The sequence below is a fragment of the Hibiscus syriacus genome, unplaced genomic scaffold (assembly GCF_006381635.1).
Source record: "Hibiscus syriacus cultivar Baekdansim isolate YM2019G1 unplaced genomic scaffold, ASM638163v2 tig00110828_pilon, whole genome shotgun sequence".
NCBI classification, from domain to species: domain Eukaryota; kingdom Viridiplantae; phylum Streptophyta; class Magnoliopsida; order Malvales; family Malvaceae; genus Hibiscus; species Hibiscus syriacus.
Window position 1 is genome coordinate 614,392 of NW_024062880.1, and position 19,061 is coordinate 633,452.

A 19,061-nucleotide genomic window follows, 5' to 3' on the forward strand; every position below is an offset into this window, starting at 1 on the left:
GAAAAAAGAAATTCTCTCTTCACTCTCTAAGGCTCTTTCGGAGCTACCGTCGCTACTCGCCGCTCCAGCTGCTCGCGGCGGCCGAGAAGAAAACACTCAGCAAAACACTCCCCTCACCAACCTTAACAAAAATCCGAAGCCAAAAACCCCAAGAAACCCACTGAACGGAGTAGATCTAGGTTTGAAGTTCAGTTTTTTACCCCTTTCTTCGTTGACCCTTGGATTTCCGATGCTTCTCCTCCGGTGCCGTTCTTCGCTCCTATTGTTGAGAGAAATGCCTCGGCTTTTTTTTGTTGGTATTTGGGGCAATTTTTGTATGATATACTCGTGTTGATTTTTTTGTCTCAGTTTACTGTGGTTACTGTCGTATTTTGGTTCTATGTGGTTTTGATTTACTGACTGTATATCTCTGTTGATCGATGATACTTGGTTGATGGTTCTCTGTGGTGTCTCTTGGTGTACGTTCTCGTAATGGTATGTGTTTGGTTTTGTTTTTTGGCAGTATGGGTTAATGGTTCTGTGTGTTTGGCCGATGATCCTGTGGGTCACGATTTTGTGTACCTCCGATGATACCTCCGATGATACCTCCCCCTTCGTCGTGGGTACTGTTGTGTATTATACAGTCCCGATGGGGGCTGTTTCGGCTATCTTGGGGTCGATCCCGGATTTTCCGGGGTTCTTGTTAGGGCTGTTAAAAAAATGTTCAAAAGCACATAATATATAAATTAAAAAAATATTTTTTTTAAAACTATACATTATACGTATTTTCAAAAACGTTTCAAAAAACTATATAATATATGTATTTTTTAAAATGTTTTAAAAGTTATATATTATATATATTTTCAAAAATGTTTTTTTTTAAAAACCATATAACATATAAATGTTTTCAAAATGTTTTCAAAACTATATATTATATAAAATGTTTTCAAAATTATATATTATATAAGATTTCAAAAATGATTTTAAAAATTATATATTATCTATATTTTCTAAAACGTTTTTTTAAAAACTGTATATTATATAGTTTTCAAAAATGTTTTAAAAACTATATATTATATACGTATTTTCAAAGATCGTTTGCAAACTATATAATATATATATATGTATAAAATAAATAAATAAAAAGATATGGATGAAAATTAGTGTCCACAAAAGGTAAAAAAGTACTCGATCGAACCGACGAAATTAAGTCCCGACTACTCTTCCTAGCCCAGTTTTGATCATTGATGTACATTGATTTTGCATTTAAACTTTGTGGAGCCATCCATTTTGATTTTGATTTTCCTGGCTAAGCAACAAGGAAAAGAAAAAGGCTATATGGATAGCATTGATGGGGCAAATATTAGATGAAAGCAAAAGTTTCTTCACCTTTTAGCAAAAACAAGTAACAACTGCCTAGAGTTAGCTGGATCAATAAACAAGAAGATATTCCATTTCCATGGATTGATTTGTTTTCAAAACCCTTAATATCTCCGTATTTTCATAGTCGACGTAACTATTTGAATTTGAGAACTTTAAAGAGAACACCACTCTTATTAACAATTAAGGTGACCGGATGGGTTCGCATGTAATGGAAGTTTATTTAATAATATCATGAGATGGGGTTTGATTATTGTCGTAACCGTCTTTCGGTTGGACTCCGGAATTGGGCTTCGACGTGAAAAATGGATTGGGAGTCGCCACCGACCACTTTAAAATGAATTTAGGTGGGTCGGACACCATCTCACCTGATCTGCGTTGTACCAAAAATATGTCGGATTCGGGAGTCGGTTACGGCCAAGGAAGGATTAGCACCCTTGAACTGCCCTTTCGGTACCAATTAATTTGCCGTTGTCTTTTTGCGAAAATTGAAAAATTTAAATTAAAATTTAAATTACCCGATTCGAAGTACTTACATTTGATCGGATGAAACGAAGATCCTTAAAGAGATAGATATGTTAAAAAATGAATAAAAGAATAATAATAAAATTAACTAAAATAATAAATCAAAGGAGGAAAAAAATGAGGAAAAAAATGAATAAAGAGGAAAAATATTAAATAAATAAAAAACAAAAAAAACAAAAATAAAAATAATAAAATAAATTTAAGGGAAATGAGAGAAAAAATACTAATAAAAAATGTTAAATAATAAAAAATAATAATTACAATTAAAATAAAATCAAATAAAAATTTATAGGGTTAAATCGAAACAAAACAAAATTAAGGGATTAAATTAAAATAAAAATGAAGGCTGCAAAAACGAAGAGTAAAGAGTTAGGAGGGCCAAACAATAATTAAGCCTAAATTCGGAATAATGACTAAAATACAAACAAAATAAAATTAGAAATCCCAATCGAAGCTGTTGAAAATTATTCTAGTGACCAAAATACAAATGGTACAACTTACAGGGACCTAGAACACGGTTTACCCATGCGTTGACCCGAGAGATGCCCTAGACTCACCTAAACGGCGTCGTTTTGGGGGGTTTATATACCCCTTATATGCGCTTTTGGCTATCACTCTCCCTTATTTCCCTAATCTGGCCGTTCTCTCCTCTTCCTCTTCTCTCCTTTCAGACGCAGACCAACCATACACAGAAACCTTACGACCTCTTACCCAGAAAATGTTACCTTTGATGGCCTTTCACTTTCCCGGTGGTTTCTTCGGCGTTTGGTCTTTGTGTTTCGTTGTTTTGCTTGTTCTCTTGGTTTTATCGTAGCGTTTGGTTGTTGGTGTTTTTTATGTGTGTGGTTTCGATCCTTTTGTAGTCTCTCGGTTTTGTTTACTGTATATGGTTGATGGTTGTGTTTCGGTGACGCTGGCTCCTTGTTTTACTGTGGGTCTGTTTATTTTGTTGGTGATGTCCTCGGTCTTTGTTGGTTGATGTTGTTGTGTTGATGGTGTTGTGATGTTCGTGGGTATTGTGTTTCTCTTGGTTCGTTCTTGGTTTACTGTGGCTATGGCTTTCGATCTTCCCCCCCTTCTCGGGGGTTCTCTCCATTGTATTTATAGGCCCCGATGGGGGTCCGTTTCTGACTGTTTTGGGGTCGATCCCGGATATTCCGGGGTCGTTCTCGGTGATCTCGGATGGTTCAGTCCGAGTAGTTCCGGTTTTGGTGTTGCACATCGTCGAAATACTCGGCCGGCCAGTGACTTTCGATCCTCTGTAACCCTTGACCTTGACCGTTGGATTGGGTCAGATCCAACGGTCCAGGATCTGATGCGGCGCTGGACTTAACGTGGAAACCCTAATCTTTTGGACTTTGTTCCTGGGCTGGGTCAGGCCCTACTGTTGGACCTGCACATTGGATTTTTGGACCCTGGATCCTGAACAACAAACAAAGCATAAAAATAAGGAATAAAATAACATAAAATAAAATAATAATAATAATAAATAATAAAAATAAAAATATTTTCAAAAACATATATAATATATAAATTTCTAAAATATTTTTTTAAAAAACTATAATATATATATATATTTTGAAAAACGTTTTCAAAAATTTTATATATATAAGTTTTCAAAATGATTTTAAAAAATATATATATTTTTTAAAATGTTTTTTTAAACTATACATTATATGGTTTTAAAAACTATTAAAAATTATATATTATATACGTAGTTTTAAAATATGTATATATATATATATATATATAAATATGTATGTACATATAAAGGAAAAATATGTCGACGAAAATTAGTGTCTACAGCTGCCCCTCTTTGTCCTTTTTCGTGGAATGAAAAATAGGACAAAGATAAAAAGACACAAATTTTCGTTCGGTAGAGTTGAAAAATAACTCCCTGTCAAATTGAGTTGCGGATGGCTCCTCCGTTGCGAAGTCGAGTCCACCTTGAAATTGAAGCCGTAGTTCGAAATTTGAATCGAAACGTGGCCTCTCGTTGCCAAATTGTAGTCAACCTCGGTCTTCTTCTCGGATTAAAGACCTTGGTTAAAATTCGACTGGAAATTAGTTCCTTGACTCCACCATGTGATTGCCAGGCCCTTGAGCTGAATAAAACCGAACTCAAAAGGTCCTCGTCAACGTATGGCTTTTCTCGGTTTGAACTATGCTGTCGAAAAATAGTTTCTTGTCACTAAGGCACGGTTAACCAGGTCTTCTTCTCGATTTGAAAACCTTGATTGCAGCCGGACAGTAGTGTGATTGAGGTATCATCGAGCTGAATAGAGTCGAACTCGACAATTTTATTGACAAATAGCCCTTCTTGCCTTGAGCTATGTTGTAAATGATATGACCCCGAAGTTGAGTGTAATCGAACCCAGGGGTCTTTGGCAGATAGCCCTTCTCGACTTAGGCTATGCTGCAAATGATGTGCCGTTGAGATGAGCGTAGTCGAACTCAAAGGTCTTTTGGTCAGAGATAACCCTTCTAGTCTTGAGTTACGTTGCAAATGATGTGCCCTCGAAGCTGAGTGTAATCGAACTCAAAGGTCTTTTGTTGGCAGACAACCCTTCTAGACTTAAGTTGTGCTGCAAATGATATGCCTTGGAGCTGAGCGTAGTCGAACTCGAAGGTCTTTGGTCACAGATAACCCTTCTAGCCTTGAGTTATGCTGCAAATGATGTGCCCTCGAAGCTGAGTGTAATCGAACTCGGGGTCCTTTGGTTGGCAGATAACCCTTCTCGACTTAAGTTATGCTGCAAATGATGTGCCTTGGAGCTGAACGTAGTCGAACTCAAAGGTCTTTTGTTAGCAGATAACCCTTCTTGACTTAAGTTATACTGCAAATGATGTGCCTTCGAAGCTGAACGTAGTCGAACTCGAGGGTCTTTGGCAGATAACCCTTCTCGACTTAAGCTATTCTGCAGATGTTGTGCCTTGGAGCTGAGCGTAGTCGAACTCAAAGGTCTTTGCTAACAGATAACCCTTCTAGCCTTGAGTTATGCTGTAAATGTTATGCCCTTGAAGCTGAGTATAATCGAACTTAAGGGTCTTTGGTTGGCAGATAACCCTTCTCGACTTAAGTTATGCTGCAAATGATGTACCTTGGAGCTGAACGTAGTCGAACTCAAAGGTCTTTTGTTAGCAGATAACCCTTCTTGACTTAAGTTATACTGCAAATGATGCGCCTTCTAAGCTGAACGTAGTCGAACTCGAGGGTCTTTGGCAGATAGCCCTTCTCGACTTAAGCTATTCTGCAGATGTTGTGCCTTAGAGCTGAGCGTAGTCGAACTCAAAGGTCTTTGCTAACAGATAACCCTTCTAGCCTTGAGTTATGCTGCAAATAGTTTGTTTAAAAATGGCTTCCCTTTACGGGTCGAAAATGGTCATGATTCTTCAGGTGGTTCCCCTAAGCTGGTCTGGGAAAACCTACTGATAAATTCTGACAGCCGGATATCTTCCGTCGTGGAATTGAAATCTGGCTTGAATGTGTTAACTGAAAACATGTTGCTCATTGTTGAGTTGAGCTGAACTGAATTTGATCTGAATTGGTTCTCGAACCCATCTGAAATTGGTTCTAAGATCTGTATATATGTAAAGTCGATTGAGGTGTAGCTTCTTGCTGCTGAGTTACACCATTGTTCTCTAAAGGTGCTTGCAAGTCGAGTATATCTTGAAATAGAATTGAAACCTGACTCAGAGGGCTGTAAAAAATGTATGCTAAAATGATGAATGTGATGCACCTAAATATGTCTAAGATGCATGCAACATGAATGAATTATGATTTATTTCTTGGATGGAGTCTCGTGCTTTGTCTGCCAATCTGGTCTTTGAAATGGATCGTGCCCTATTTGCTTCTCGAGCTTGGGCTTTACAGACCTTTCATATCTGAGACTGTTCTGCTTGAAAATGTTTTTCTCATTTTTCTTGTTTTAGGAGAGAGACATGATAAAAATGTTGTAAAATATTGTTTGCAATTGAATCAAATTGTAAATGTGAGTTCAAAAAATATCAAAGGAATCAATAGCTCTTTTAATGCTTTCAGAGTTACAAATCTTTGACAAATGTTCAAAGGGACGAGTCGGCTTTAGGTTGGCCTCCTTTCTAAGGTTTTTTGGTAAAAAATGTCATTTTTTAAATATCACAACATGCTTTGGTACTTAATTGGGTGCGGACAAAATGACGCAACTAGCATGATCAATTACTAGACCTTTTATCTCAATCCTCTGGAATCTTTCATTTGTTCAGGCTTTGTAGGTTCTTCCAACAAAGGCAGTGCAAAAAAATATCGGTCTAAAAATGAGATTCTTGAGTGCTCGTGTGTAGTTGACTATAACAGGTGTTCCTTAACTCCCTTAGTCCATTTTACCGAAAATTTCTTAGATAAATTTCATTTACTTTGCCATTGTCTAGCTAGCACAATCCATAAAGCCGGGGCGTTCAACCAATTGCTTTAGAGGGACAGCTTAGTATTATAATTACTTTTATCAAGTTTAACTGAAGGGTTCGTTTCATCACAAAGTCTTCGGCCTGACAAAAGCAGTGGAGCAAACACCGAATTGCCAAGTTTTCGAGCAATGTCATGGTTTGAATGTAATCTACTCATAAGGCCAGGGCTTTCAAGTTTCCTCTATAACCAATTGCCTTAGCGGAATAGCTCAGTTTTTACGGATTTAATTTCTTAAGGTTGTTAAGAAGAACCTGTTATAGCCTAGGTATTTGTTGAAAGTCTAAAAATTTCATCTTTAGAGTTCAATTTTCGAGCAGCTGACCTAAACTAGATTCACTTACTCGACTCTTTCATTTGTAAAGATCATCATCGTCATTGAACGTCTTAAATAAAAAACATAGTAATTGTCATATGTAAATGATGCCCCGTGTTGTCTGCATCCCACGAAAGGAAAATGGTATATTGGTTAATTCCAAGAGCGGGGTATGGTGTTTGAGGGTATATTCTGGATAAGGTCAAAGTCCTTGTTTTAAATCATGTTACTTCGTCAAAGATTCGTAACTTTGAACCGTTTACAGAGTTTCTTAATTCAAATGATATGCAAAGAATTGCAAATTTGCAAATATGATCCATTGATTAACATCTTTTAAAGTAACATAAATTTGATTAAAATGTTCTTACAAAAACTTGAGAAAAAATGGAAGAAAAACAAAGTCAAACAGAATGCCTCAAATGATGAAATGATCTCCCTCACTTGGATGCCCCCAAGTTGTTGAAGTCGATCCAGTTCTGGTTACGCATCTTTTGTACGACCCTCTTGAATGCGTAACAGTTCTCAATTGTGTGCCCTGGGACTCCGCCGTGATATTCACAATACGCATTCTCATCATACCACTTGGGGTATGGGGGCTTCATGGGTTCTACTGGATATGGTGACACTACATGGGTGTCAAGGAGTTGCTGGTAAAGCTCTTTGTAGGTCATGGGAATATGGTCAAAATGTTCCCTTTCCCTCCTGGAATCTTGTTTAGAAGTACCTGACGGTACAGTTGCAGTTGATTTTGTGCTGGAGATTGTAACACCTTTGCTGGAGTGTTTGATGTTGTTAACCTCTCCATCCCTCTCCCTCATAGGAGGTTTCCTACTGGTCTCACTATCCTTAATTTTGCCTTGCTTTATGGCTGACTCAATCATTTCTCCAGCCATAACCAAGTCTGAAAAGCTTCCTGATGTGATCGCAACCAGGTTCCCGAAGTATGGAGCCTTCAGGGTCTGCACGAAGAGCTTTCGGGTTTCCTTTTCATCTAACGGTGGATGAACTTGCACAGCCAAATCCCTCCATTTTTGTGCGTACTGCCTGAAACTCTCGTTATGCTTCTTTTCCATGTTTTGTAGCATAACTCGATCTGGCCTTATGTCATTGTTATGTTTGTATTGTTCCAAAAATGATTTGGCCAGGTCCTTCCAGGTCTTGATATTTGATCGGCTTAGCTGGGTGTACCACCGAATGGCTGAGCCCGACAGACTATCCTGGAAGCAGTGGATCAGAGTTGGTCGTTTCCTCCATATCCTGTCATCTTTCGGCAGAACATGGTGATGTGAGGGATGGACAACTGTTTCCGTCAAACTTCTCGAACTCCGGGGACTTAAACTTCGGAGGAAGAACTAAATCCGGGACTAGACTAAGTTCTGCTGCATCAATTTCATGGTAGTCATGGTCTTCTTTGACTACCTTCATTTGGTTCTCCAATTGTTTGATTTTTTCCTCCATCTTCTTCGCTTTGCCATCCTCGTCCAAACCCGGTATATGGTAATACCCCGGATTGTTCATAGGGTTAAATACAGAGGACGAGGGCTTTGTTTTTGCAGCAGATGAGTCCCCTCGAAGTTCTGGTAGGATTTCAGGTGAGATAACCACTTGCGGGGTAGGTTGTATAGTTACCCCTTCCGGTGAACCTGCCCCGGGCGCACTGGTCTGTTGTAGGCCAACTAACTTGGCAACGATCTGATAAACCAAGGACTCTTGGTTCTTTGATATTGTTTCCAGAGTATTTCGACTGTTCTGGTTTATTTTGTCTTCTAGCTCCTTTTTGTAGTTTTAACATATTCTCCTCGATTTGTGTAATTCTGGCTTCCATCCTCTTCTTCTTCAAACGAGAGTTATGTGGATGGGGTGTGTCCAATGCTTGAGACGGTATCCAGTATTTACTCCTTTTGATGAGATATGTATATGTTAGTTAATGTGAATGTAAAGAAAATAACAAAATGCAAAGAAAATAACGAAATGCAAAATGTCTAAATGCATGATACATGAAATGTCCGAGGCATTGATCCAAAAAATGTGCCTGTTATTCTGAATAACCCTTATTGGTGACAAAGTGTTACATCTGAAGAGACAAAAACCTTTTTTGATGGTACAAATCCTGTACAGCTTCTGACAAATTGATTCGTCTTTTTCACTAGTTGAATATCCTGTCGAACCATTCCGGCTCCTTTGGCTAAAATGTGCAAATAATGAGATGCTTGCCCCAAAAAAAAAGATCTCGAAGGACTGCATCTTCGACTTTCACTTTCTACCGAGCTTGTTCCAAACGAAAGTGTCTTTGGAGCCTTCCATCCGAAGTTTGTCGACTTGTTTTTGGAATTCATCAATTAATGGTCTGCAGCTTAGCTGGGTTCCGCCACTTGTTATCGTAGTTTTCAAAGAGTTTCTGGGCCAGCAACATTTTCCTCGTCTTGCCCCTGCAACCTTTGCCTCTGAGTATTCTTTGACCACGGCTGGACTTCTGAGCTTTTTATCTCTTTGTATTATAACCCCTTTATCCATTAATACAAATTATTCATGTTTAACAAACACATTTTTTGTGGATCAATACCTCGTTTTAATGATGCGAATGATAAAAAAATGCCAAAGAATAAAAATGAAAGGAGGAAGAGAAACAAAAAAGTTAGTGAGATAATGATGATAATAATAAAAATGATGAAAATGAAAAGTCTTACCCCACATGATAATCTACCCGAACATGCTTAATATTCCTACACAGACATGATTTCTATCCCGCATGCTAATTTCAAACAAATCCTAGCCGCATGTTTGTCTAGTTCGCATGCTTTGAACAGAAAATAAAGCAGGAAATAAAACAGCCTAGGGTTTGGAATGAGGTTTCGGGGTGGGCTCTAATTCCCTGTACTCTCCCGGTTTAGGTTCTAAAAAAGGTACTCGAGTTCCCCTTGTCGGTGCCCCCTTGGGCTTGCCAGACCCTTAGTCCTAAGCCCATTATAAGCTTGTGTGGACTAAGTTAAACTCGAGAGGAAACATTCCCTTATGCCCATACGGAGAATGAATTCACACGAAGGCATAAGGTATATGAATCCCGAAGGTTACTTGCTAGGCCCATACGGTGAATAAATTCACACGAAGGCGTCGCTTTCGCCCCCACTTAAAAGGGTTCGGAGCTCGGGTATAGAGCCTGAGATAGAAACTTTTCAAAAATCTGAAATCATTGAAAAAATGTTAGTACAACTATTTATTTGAAAAATAATCAAAGGTAAATAATCGGAACTGAATAAATAAATTAAAATTTAAATTTACAATTTTCGCATAAAAAAGACAACCGAAAATTAATTCTGGCCTGACTCACTTACCTGTCCCCAGCGGAGTCGCCAAGCTGTCGTAACCGTCTTTCGGTTGGACCCCGGAATTGGGCTTCGACGTGAAAAATGGATTGGGAGTCGCCACCGACCACTTTAAAATGAATTTAGGTGGGTCGGACACCATCTCACCTGATCTGCGTTGTACCAAAAATATGTCGGATTCGGGAGTCGGTTACGGCCAAGGAAGGATTAGCACCCTTGAACTGCCCTTTCGGTACCAATTAATTTGCCGTTGTCTTTTTGCGAAAATTGAAAAATTTAAATTAAAATTTAAATTACCCGATTCGAAGTACTTACATTTGATCGGATGAAACGAAGATCCTTAAAGAGATAGATATGTTAAAAAATGAATAAAAGAATAATAATAAAATTAACTAAAATAATAAATCAAAGGAGGAAAAAAATGAGGAAAAAAATGAATAAAGAGGAAAAATATTAAATATATAAAAAACAAAAAAAACAAAAATAAAAATAATAAAATAAATTTAAGGGAAATGAGAGAAAAAATACTAATAAAAAATGTTAAATAATAAAAAATAATAATTACAATTAAAATAAATCAAATAAAATTTAGGGTTAAATCGAAACAAACAAAATTAAGGGATTAAATTAAATAAAATGAAGGCTGCAAAAACGAAGAGTAAAGAGTTAGGAGGGCCAAACAATAATTAAGCCTAAATTCGGAATAATGACTAAAATCCAAACAAAATAAAATTAGAAATCCCAATCGAAGCTGTTGAAAATTATTCTAGTGACCAAAATACAAATGGTACAACTTACAGGGACCTAGAACACGGTTTACCCATGCGTTGACCCGAGAGATGCCCTAGACTCACCTAAACGGCGTCGTTTTGGGGGGTTTATATACCCCTTATATGCGCTTTTGGCTATCACTCTCCCTTATTTCCCTAATCTGGCCGTTCTCCTCTTCTTCCTCTCTCTCCTTTCAGACGCAGACCAACCATACACAGAAACCTTACGACCTCTTACCCAGAAAATGTTACCTTTGATGGCCTTTCACTTTCCCGGTGGTTTCTCTTCGGCGTTTGGTCTTTGTGTTTCGTTTTTGCTTGTTCTCTTGGTTTTATCGTAGCGTTGGTTGTTGGTGTTTTTTATGTGTGTGGTTTCGATCCTTTTGTTATTTTGTTGGTGATGTCTCGGTCTTACTGTTGGTTGATGTGTTGTGTTGATGGTGTTGTTCGTCGTGGGTATTGTTTCTCTTGGTTCGTTCTTGGTTTACTGTGGCTATGGCTTTCGATCTTCCCCCCCTTCTCGGGGGTTCTCTCCGTTGTATTTATAGGCCCCGATGGGGGTCCGTTTCTGACTGTTTTGGGGTCGATCCCGGATATTCCGGGGTCGTTCTCGGTGATCTCGGATGGTTCAGTCCGAGTAGTTCCGATTTTGGTGTTGCACATCGTCGAAATACTCGGCCGGCCAGTGACTTTCGATCCTCTGTAACCCTTGACCTTGACCGTTGGATTGGGTCAGATCCAACGGTCCAGGATCTGATGCGGCGCTGGACTTAACGTGGAAACCCTAATCTTTTGGACTTTGTTCCTGGGCTGGGTCAGGCCCTACTGTTGGACCTGCACATTGGATTTTTGGACCCTGGATCCTGAACAACAAACAAAGCATAAAAATAAGGAATAAAATAACATAAAATAAAATAATAATAATAATAAATAATAAAAATAAAAATATTTTCAAAAACATATATAATATATAAATTTCTAAAATATTTTTTTAAAAAACTATAATATATATATATATTTTCAAAAACGTTTTCAAAAATTATATATATATAAGTTTTCAAAATGATTTTAAAAAATTATATATTATATATATTTTTTAAAATGTTTTTTTAAACTATACATTATATGGTTTTAAAAACTATTAAAAATTATATATTATATACGTAGTTTTAAAATATGTATATATATATATATATATAAATATGTATGTACATATAAAGGAAAAATATGTCGACGAAAATTAGTGTCTACAATTATCATTTCAAAAAAGAACCTTTGGTCCCCATTGTGTAGCAACCCACCCACGTGCATAGAGATACATCAAAGTTCGTATTCGAACCATCATAAAAGAAAGTATAAAATAATATGGAATTCCATGAAAACAAAAGACCGTGATTTGTGATGATTTATGTTTCCATTATTCTTTGTTTTAAGATGTCAGTGTCAACCCATTTTTTCCCTTACTAGCTAGTTTCTACTTCTCCTTTCTTTTGTTGTCTTTTAGCAGTTCCTCGATCCCCTTCCCCTCGATATTATTTACCTGTTCATTATTTAATGTACTCAGAATTCAGCCAGCTCTCCGTTCTTAGCATGTCGAATTCAGAGCTGATCCTTGTTAAAGACGAAACGACAGGGATGAGTTCGATATCCTGAAACGACCGCCATTGGAGTTTCAAGAGGAGTGCTCATGTGAAGCTACAGCTATTTATAATTCTTCGAATGATGATGAAGAGAAAAAAGAAGAAAGCAACGTGAAAGCACCAGCTTCCATGGAAAGCGAAAACAAAAATGTAAGTTTAGGAGAATTCAAGGCAATGGTTGATGATGACAACGATGACCACGACGATGATAACGATGACGGATTTAGGACTCCAACGTCTTTGGAACACAAAATCCCGCAGATGAAACAATGCCCCCCTGCACCGAGAAAACCAAAGGCCAACAAAAGAGGAGCATCGGAAAGTAGTAGTAGTAGTAGCAGTAGCAGTACTGCTGCAACTTCAAGCACATGCGGGAATCTGCAACTCGATCTTTCACAAGTGGTGGACTCCTGGTTTCCTTCCTCAATTGTTGATGATTTACACTGCAAGGTCAAGAAAGCTCGAACAAAAGAGAATTGAAGTCAATTAGTTTAGAAGTAATAAAATATTGAGTAAAGATTTTTTTTCCATGTAAAATAAGGAATCATATGATATAATATGTTCATATGAGAATGAGGCATGCATGCTATGATGATATCGCTTGAAATCAAATTATAAATATATCAGGTTTTTATCTGTCTATATTGATTTACAACTCCGACGACTGTTCTACGCACATGAAAAAGTAAAGAAAGATAAATATAATAATCAATCATCCGGAAACAATGATGTTTCTGAAGCTTTTTCGTTTGTCAATGGCACTTTTGAGATGGGTGTATGAGTCAGATGAGTGGTTAGAGTTTAACAGGGACTTGGAGGATGAAGATGACAGGAAAGTTGTACTTGTAGATGAAGATGGTAGACTAGAAGAACAAGAAGGTGGTCCAGGTGGAATAGAAGGTGATAACCTAATTGAGAATGATGGTGGTGATTGAGAACTTGGAATCACAAGGAATGGATATTGAACCAGCTGTGATTGAGAAGGCCCATGGAACTTCCAAAGGAATATTGGTTTCTATGTGTTATACTGAGGGATGGCAAAGGATCGGGTTAGATCGGGATTTTGTCAATTCGACCCGACCTAAAAATATGTATTCTCCACTCGAATCTGATCCGACCCAAAAAATATATATCTTCCACTAGACTCGACCCGATCTAAAAAATATCTATATTTCACCCAATTTCGACTTGACTCAAATTTTTAGAGTATAAATCCGAACCGACCCGACCTGATCCGGTATAAAATAAGGATTTATTTAAATAATAATAATTTTTAAAAAAAATTATTATTATCATCCCTGGGTCAGATCGAAGTTTTTTCACCCTCAACCCGGTAAACCCGACCCGACATGAACTCGATTTTTTTTTTAAAAAAAAATATCCTATTAGATCAAATCCAATAAAAAACTGTGGATTTTAGGTTTAATTTCCATCCGTAATTATACTTCCGAACAAAGGTCGTTCGTCCAACATCACAATATGGATACAAAGCTACCCTAAAGACAACAACATCAAATTAAGAATTGTCATTTTCCACAAATTGTCTTGGGAGGCAGGTTAGTCACCTGTCCTTAAGAGAGAGGATAATGAAGATCAAGAATCCATGTGAAACCACCCCTCGCTTATAAAATTCAGTCAATTTTTTAATACTTTCTACCGGAAATATATTTTTAGCTTTTAAAATAGATTTTAAATTTTGTCCAAACTCACTTAGATTTAGATATGGACATAAGTCATGTCCAAACCACCCCTCCAATTCTCCATAAAGACCTTTTCTGGAAGAGGGAGTTTGGAATGCAATTAGGTCGACTGACGGGTCTACGACGCCCGACCCTGACGGGTTTAATTTGGATTTTTACAAGAAATTCTGGTCAATGTTAAAAGGTGAGGTTATGGACTTCTTCGATTCAATCTTCAAAGGGAAGTTGATAGATAAATCTCTGAATCACTCGTTAATAACGTTAATCTCGAAGAAGAGGGTTCTAGAGAACAGTGATGATTTCAGACATATCTCTCTTATGGGGAGTCTTTACAAGGTCCTAGCTCGTGATCTATCTAAGAGACTGACAGGTTGTATTAATTGATGAAGTGGTTGGTGAATCCTAGTTCGCGTTCATCGCTGGAAGACAAATAGTGGATTGCTCTTTGATAGCCAACGAAGTCATAGATGATTTGAAACGAAGGAAGAGAAAGGCTGTTGAGTTCAAAGCTGATTTTAGGAAAACATATGACTCAGTGGACTCAAATTTAATAAAATAAACAGTACATAACTGTAATAAAATTTCTTAACCGTGCGATCAACAATCAATACAAATATATATTGTATACTTTACGAAACCATAATCAATGGAACTAAATTTAATCAATAATAGAATTTTACCTTATTATTTTACTGTTGCACTCATGAAACACCATAATAAAATTTTTTACATTTATTTATCACCAAAGCACCAATAAATTATAACAACTATTATACTCATGAAACACCATAATTAACGCATAAGATAAATTTAAGTGTTGGGAACAAGTGTTGGTAATGCTCAATCCCACATAGTATTGGAAACACTATTGGGAATGATATTTAAGGCTTGGCTTTCCCACTTCCTTGTTGAGTGATAGAGAACAAGGGGTACTCTCGCGCGCCGCCGCCGCCGCCGTCCGTCGTGGTCGTGGTCGTGGTCGTGGTCGTGCGTGTCTTCGACACGTCCGTGCGAATTAGCGATTTTGTTAGTCATTTTGGCAAATCTAAAAAAAGTTTGTTAAAATCGTATATTATAAAGCATTTTTTGTCACTGAGGTTATTTTCTCTTTTGATAAACGTCAACTGTTAATAAATTATATTTGTGATTTATTATATTTTTACACAAATAAATTAATACAATTTTCTATTATTTATAATATATATATATATATATATATATATATTGTGTTAAAATAGTTTAATATATATATATATATATATATTATTTTTAAAAAATATAGAAACATACCTACACCAATATAATTATATATTTATTATTAAGTACTAAGATATTGAAAGATGTAAGTATGTGCTAAGTGCTACACTTTGTTTTATTTTTTTACTTATCGGTATAAGTATATGCTAAGTGCTACATTTTTTTTGTATTATGAATTATGAAAAAAATTGACAAATAATTATAATGGGTTAACCTGTAACAGAAATGTTAATAACTAACGGTTAACTGTTTCTTAACGTTTAGGTTATTGTTATAAAAATCTTCTTAATCGTCTATGAGCCCTAATTCAAATGAATTGATTAATAAATTTAATATAATAGATTATATAAAAAAAAGATAACAATAACTTTGGATTCTATATATATATATATATCAAACTATGAAGTCCATAATAATCACATCAAATAGGGATCATTCTTAGTACATTGACAGAAAACCCTAACTAGAAGGACTAAAGCAAGGTAATTTCAAAAATCAATAACCATATTCTTTATCATTGCTAGAGACAAACCAAGAGTCTTAGGTTTCGATCAGGGATGAACCGACCTAGAATTTTTAAATTCTCTTATATTTTAGATTTTTTTTGTATTTTTTAATAATTATCTAATTTCGCACCCTTTAAAATTTTATAACTTCACATCCTCTAAAACTTTTAATATATTCTTTTAACTCCATACCTCTTATACAAATTTCTGCGTCCGTCTCTGACTTCGAACAATTGAATACAAAACTTGATACCCTTATGATAGTCCATTATTTTATGCACAACAACCTTATACCTAAGGTATATGTGGCTTCAATGACCCTTATACTAAATGCAACCCCTAAGTCAACATCCAACACCCTCTTCAAAAAATAATTGGCCATTTCCCTTTCGGTATATGGCTTGAGGATTGCGAGGCTCAAATGCCCTTATCAAGATTCAATCTCTTACTACTACAATAGGTTAATCATTATTGTTTAGTATATGTTCAAAAAAAATTATTAAATATTTGATAATGAATGTTCACACATCTAATATTTACGGTGTTCAAACTTGAGATATCAAGATATGAGAACAAATTACTTAGTCACTAAAATCGTTTAGTTCGTGCATGTTAATTATTATTTTTGTTATTAACCAAATTGCATGGGTATTTAATTGATATCCCTTTAATTAAGGTTTATACTCAAGTATTCATTTAATTAATCAGCCGTTATTGCTGAATATTTGGTCCAGCTTTGTAGAAACATGAAGCCAAAAATATTGGATAATGGGGAGAACTTTTATGAATGAAGAAATATAATTAAACTGGTGTATTGTTTTTCCTCTTAGGTTTGTTGGAGCAAACCAATGGAGACAGACAGAAGTTTTGTCAGTAACAGTAGCCAATGGGACATCAGATATAAAGCATTAAGTAGCTGATGAAGCGCGTGGATTTCGTACAATGATGCAAGACAAAAGAATCTGGGAAGTCAGGTCCGAATTCTGACAAACAGAGCAGTATACTTTGTCTCGTTGCGGGTGCTGGAAAACAACACGCGCTCACTCGCGTCAAACTTGGGGAAACGGGTCTCACATTCCCTTCCACTTCTCTTGTCAGAACAGAAACCCTTTCACTTTGCCTCGTCTCTTCCGAATATCTTCTAACCTTGTGTCTTTGATGGCCAGTCCTTTTACCACCTTTTTCTTTTCTGTTTTTAATATGTTAATATATTATCTTCCTTTGTTCGGATCAATTAATATCTTATTTTGATTTAGGGTAAATTATGTGTTTAGAATTTAAACTATTAATTTTGATTCGTTCTAATATATAAACTTTTATTTTTTTCAAAATCACACATAAATTTAGTTTTCTTTTTTGGGATAAATTCCATTGTATTACCCAAGAAGTAGCATAACCTGCTACTAAAAAGCAAAGATACAATATCTCCTAACAGAGGGCACCATTCTGAATCCCCCAAACATTACAAAGAATAAAATAAACATAATAACTTTCCTATACATTTTAATCCTAACCACATCTTTAATACAAGCAACAATATCCCCTGTACATCTAACAATCCCCTTAAACCTCCTATAATTCCTCTCTTCCTGTATGTAGTAAATGTAAGCACACAAAGCAACCTTAAAAATAATAACAATCAAGGATCTGCCCTTTAAGACTTTTATAGCCCAATCAACATCACCCTCAAGCCTAATACTACACATCCAAAGAATGTTCCTCCACACTTCCCTCGCAAAGGTGCACTAAAAAAAAGTGTTACTCCTAGTCTCCAGCATACACCCATAGTTTCTGCAGAGGTCATCCACAAGAATGCCCATCTTCAACATTCTGTCAGCAGTAGGCAATCTATCCAAGAAAGCTATCCAACTAATAATCGAATGCTTTGGAACATTCAAAGACAACCACAACAACTTATGCCACTTCACTTTCTCCTTTCTAGCTCTGATCTCACTCTAAAACTACCTAGTTTTCATCATTGACCAGTTCACCCCCGTAAACAGCCCCTAAAACTCATTCCAAACCTTCATAACTTTCCTCAACACCCAACTAAGGTTGGCCTTACTAGTCACCTACCACACACCAACCCCCTTTAGGGCATACTCTCAAACCCAAGCCACCAAAAAAGACCCCTCTCCAACAAGAATCTTCCTTAGCAAGGTGAGCATACATACTTTGTTCTAGCACTTTAAGCTCTTAATTCCTAGGTCCCCTTTGACTTAGGGACACAAACAATGTCCCAACTAATTCTAACCCTTCTCGCAAGGACATCCTTGCCCTTCCAAAGGAACCTAACACAAAGTTGCTTAACCAGAGCAACCACAACAACAGGCAACACAAGTTGCCTGCACAAAAAAATTGCCACATTAAAAAACACAACTCCAATAAGTTGTAATCTTCCAGCATAACTAAGGAATATGTTCAACCACAATCCCAACTTTGCCTTCACTTTCTCCACAAGGCTATCACAGTCCTTAACATACAATTCCATGGGGTTAAGAGGCACCCCCAGGTACCTCACAAGTAATTTTCCCATCTTAAACCCAGTCACAGTCTGAATCATAGAATGTGTAATGATTGAAAGGGTTAATTGATATTATGAATGATTATTATAGTAGGGACTGCCCTAAAATAAAAGATTAATAGGCTTAACTGTGCATTTGACAGAAAGGTGTCATTTATGCTAGTTAGATGAAAGACTAAGTGTCTTTGAGGCCTAACTGTACATTTGACAGAAAGGTGTCATTTTTGCTAGTTAGATGAAAGACTAAGTGCCTTTGAGGCCTAACTGTGCATTTGACAGAAAGGTGTCATTTATGCTAGTTAGATGAAAGACTAAGTGCCTTTGAGGCCTAACTGTGCATTTGACAGAAAGGTGTTATTTATGCTAGTTAGATGAAAGGTTAAGTGCCTTTGAGGCGTAATTGTGCAATTGGCATGAATGTTTACGCCAGTTAGATGAACGGTTAAATATCGTTGAGTAAAAGAATAATGGACTAGCTGTGCATTTGACAGAAAAATGTCAAATATGCAAGTTAAGTGAAAAGATAAATACCTTTGGGTAAAAGAATAAAGGAATTTTAATGTAATGTGATATGAATGGTATATAAGTGATAAGAAGGGATGATATATATAATGTACAATAATGTATAACTAGTATGAAGGGATGTTATAAAGGAAAACGTAAACAGTACATAACGGGCATGAAAAGATACCTAAAT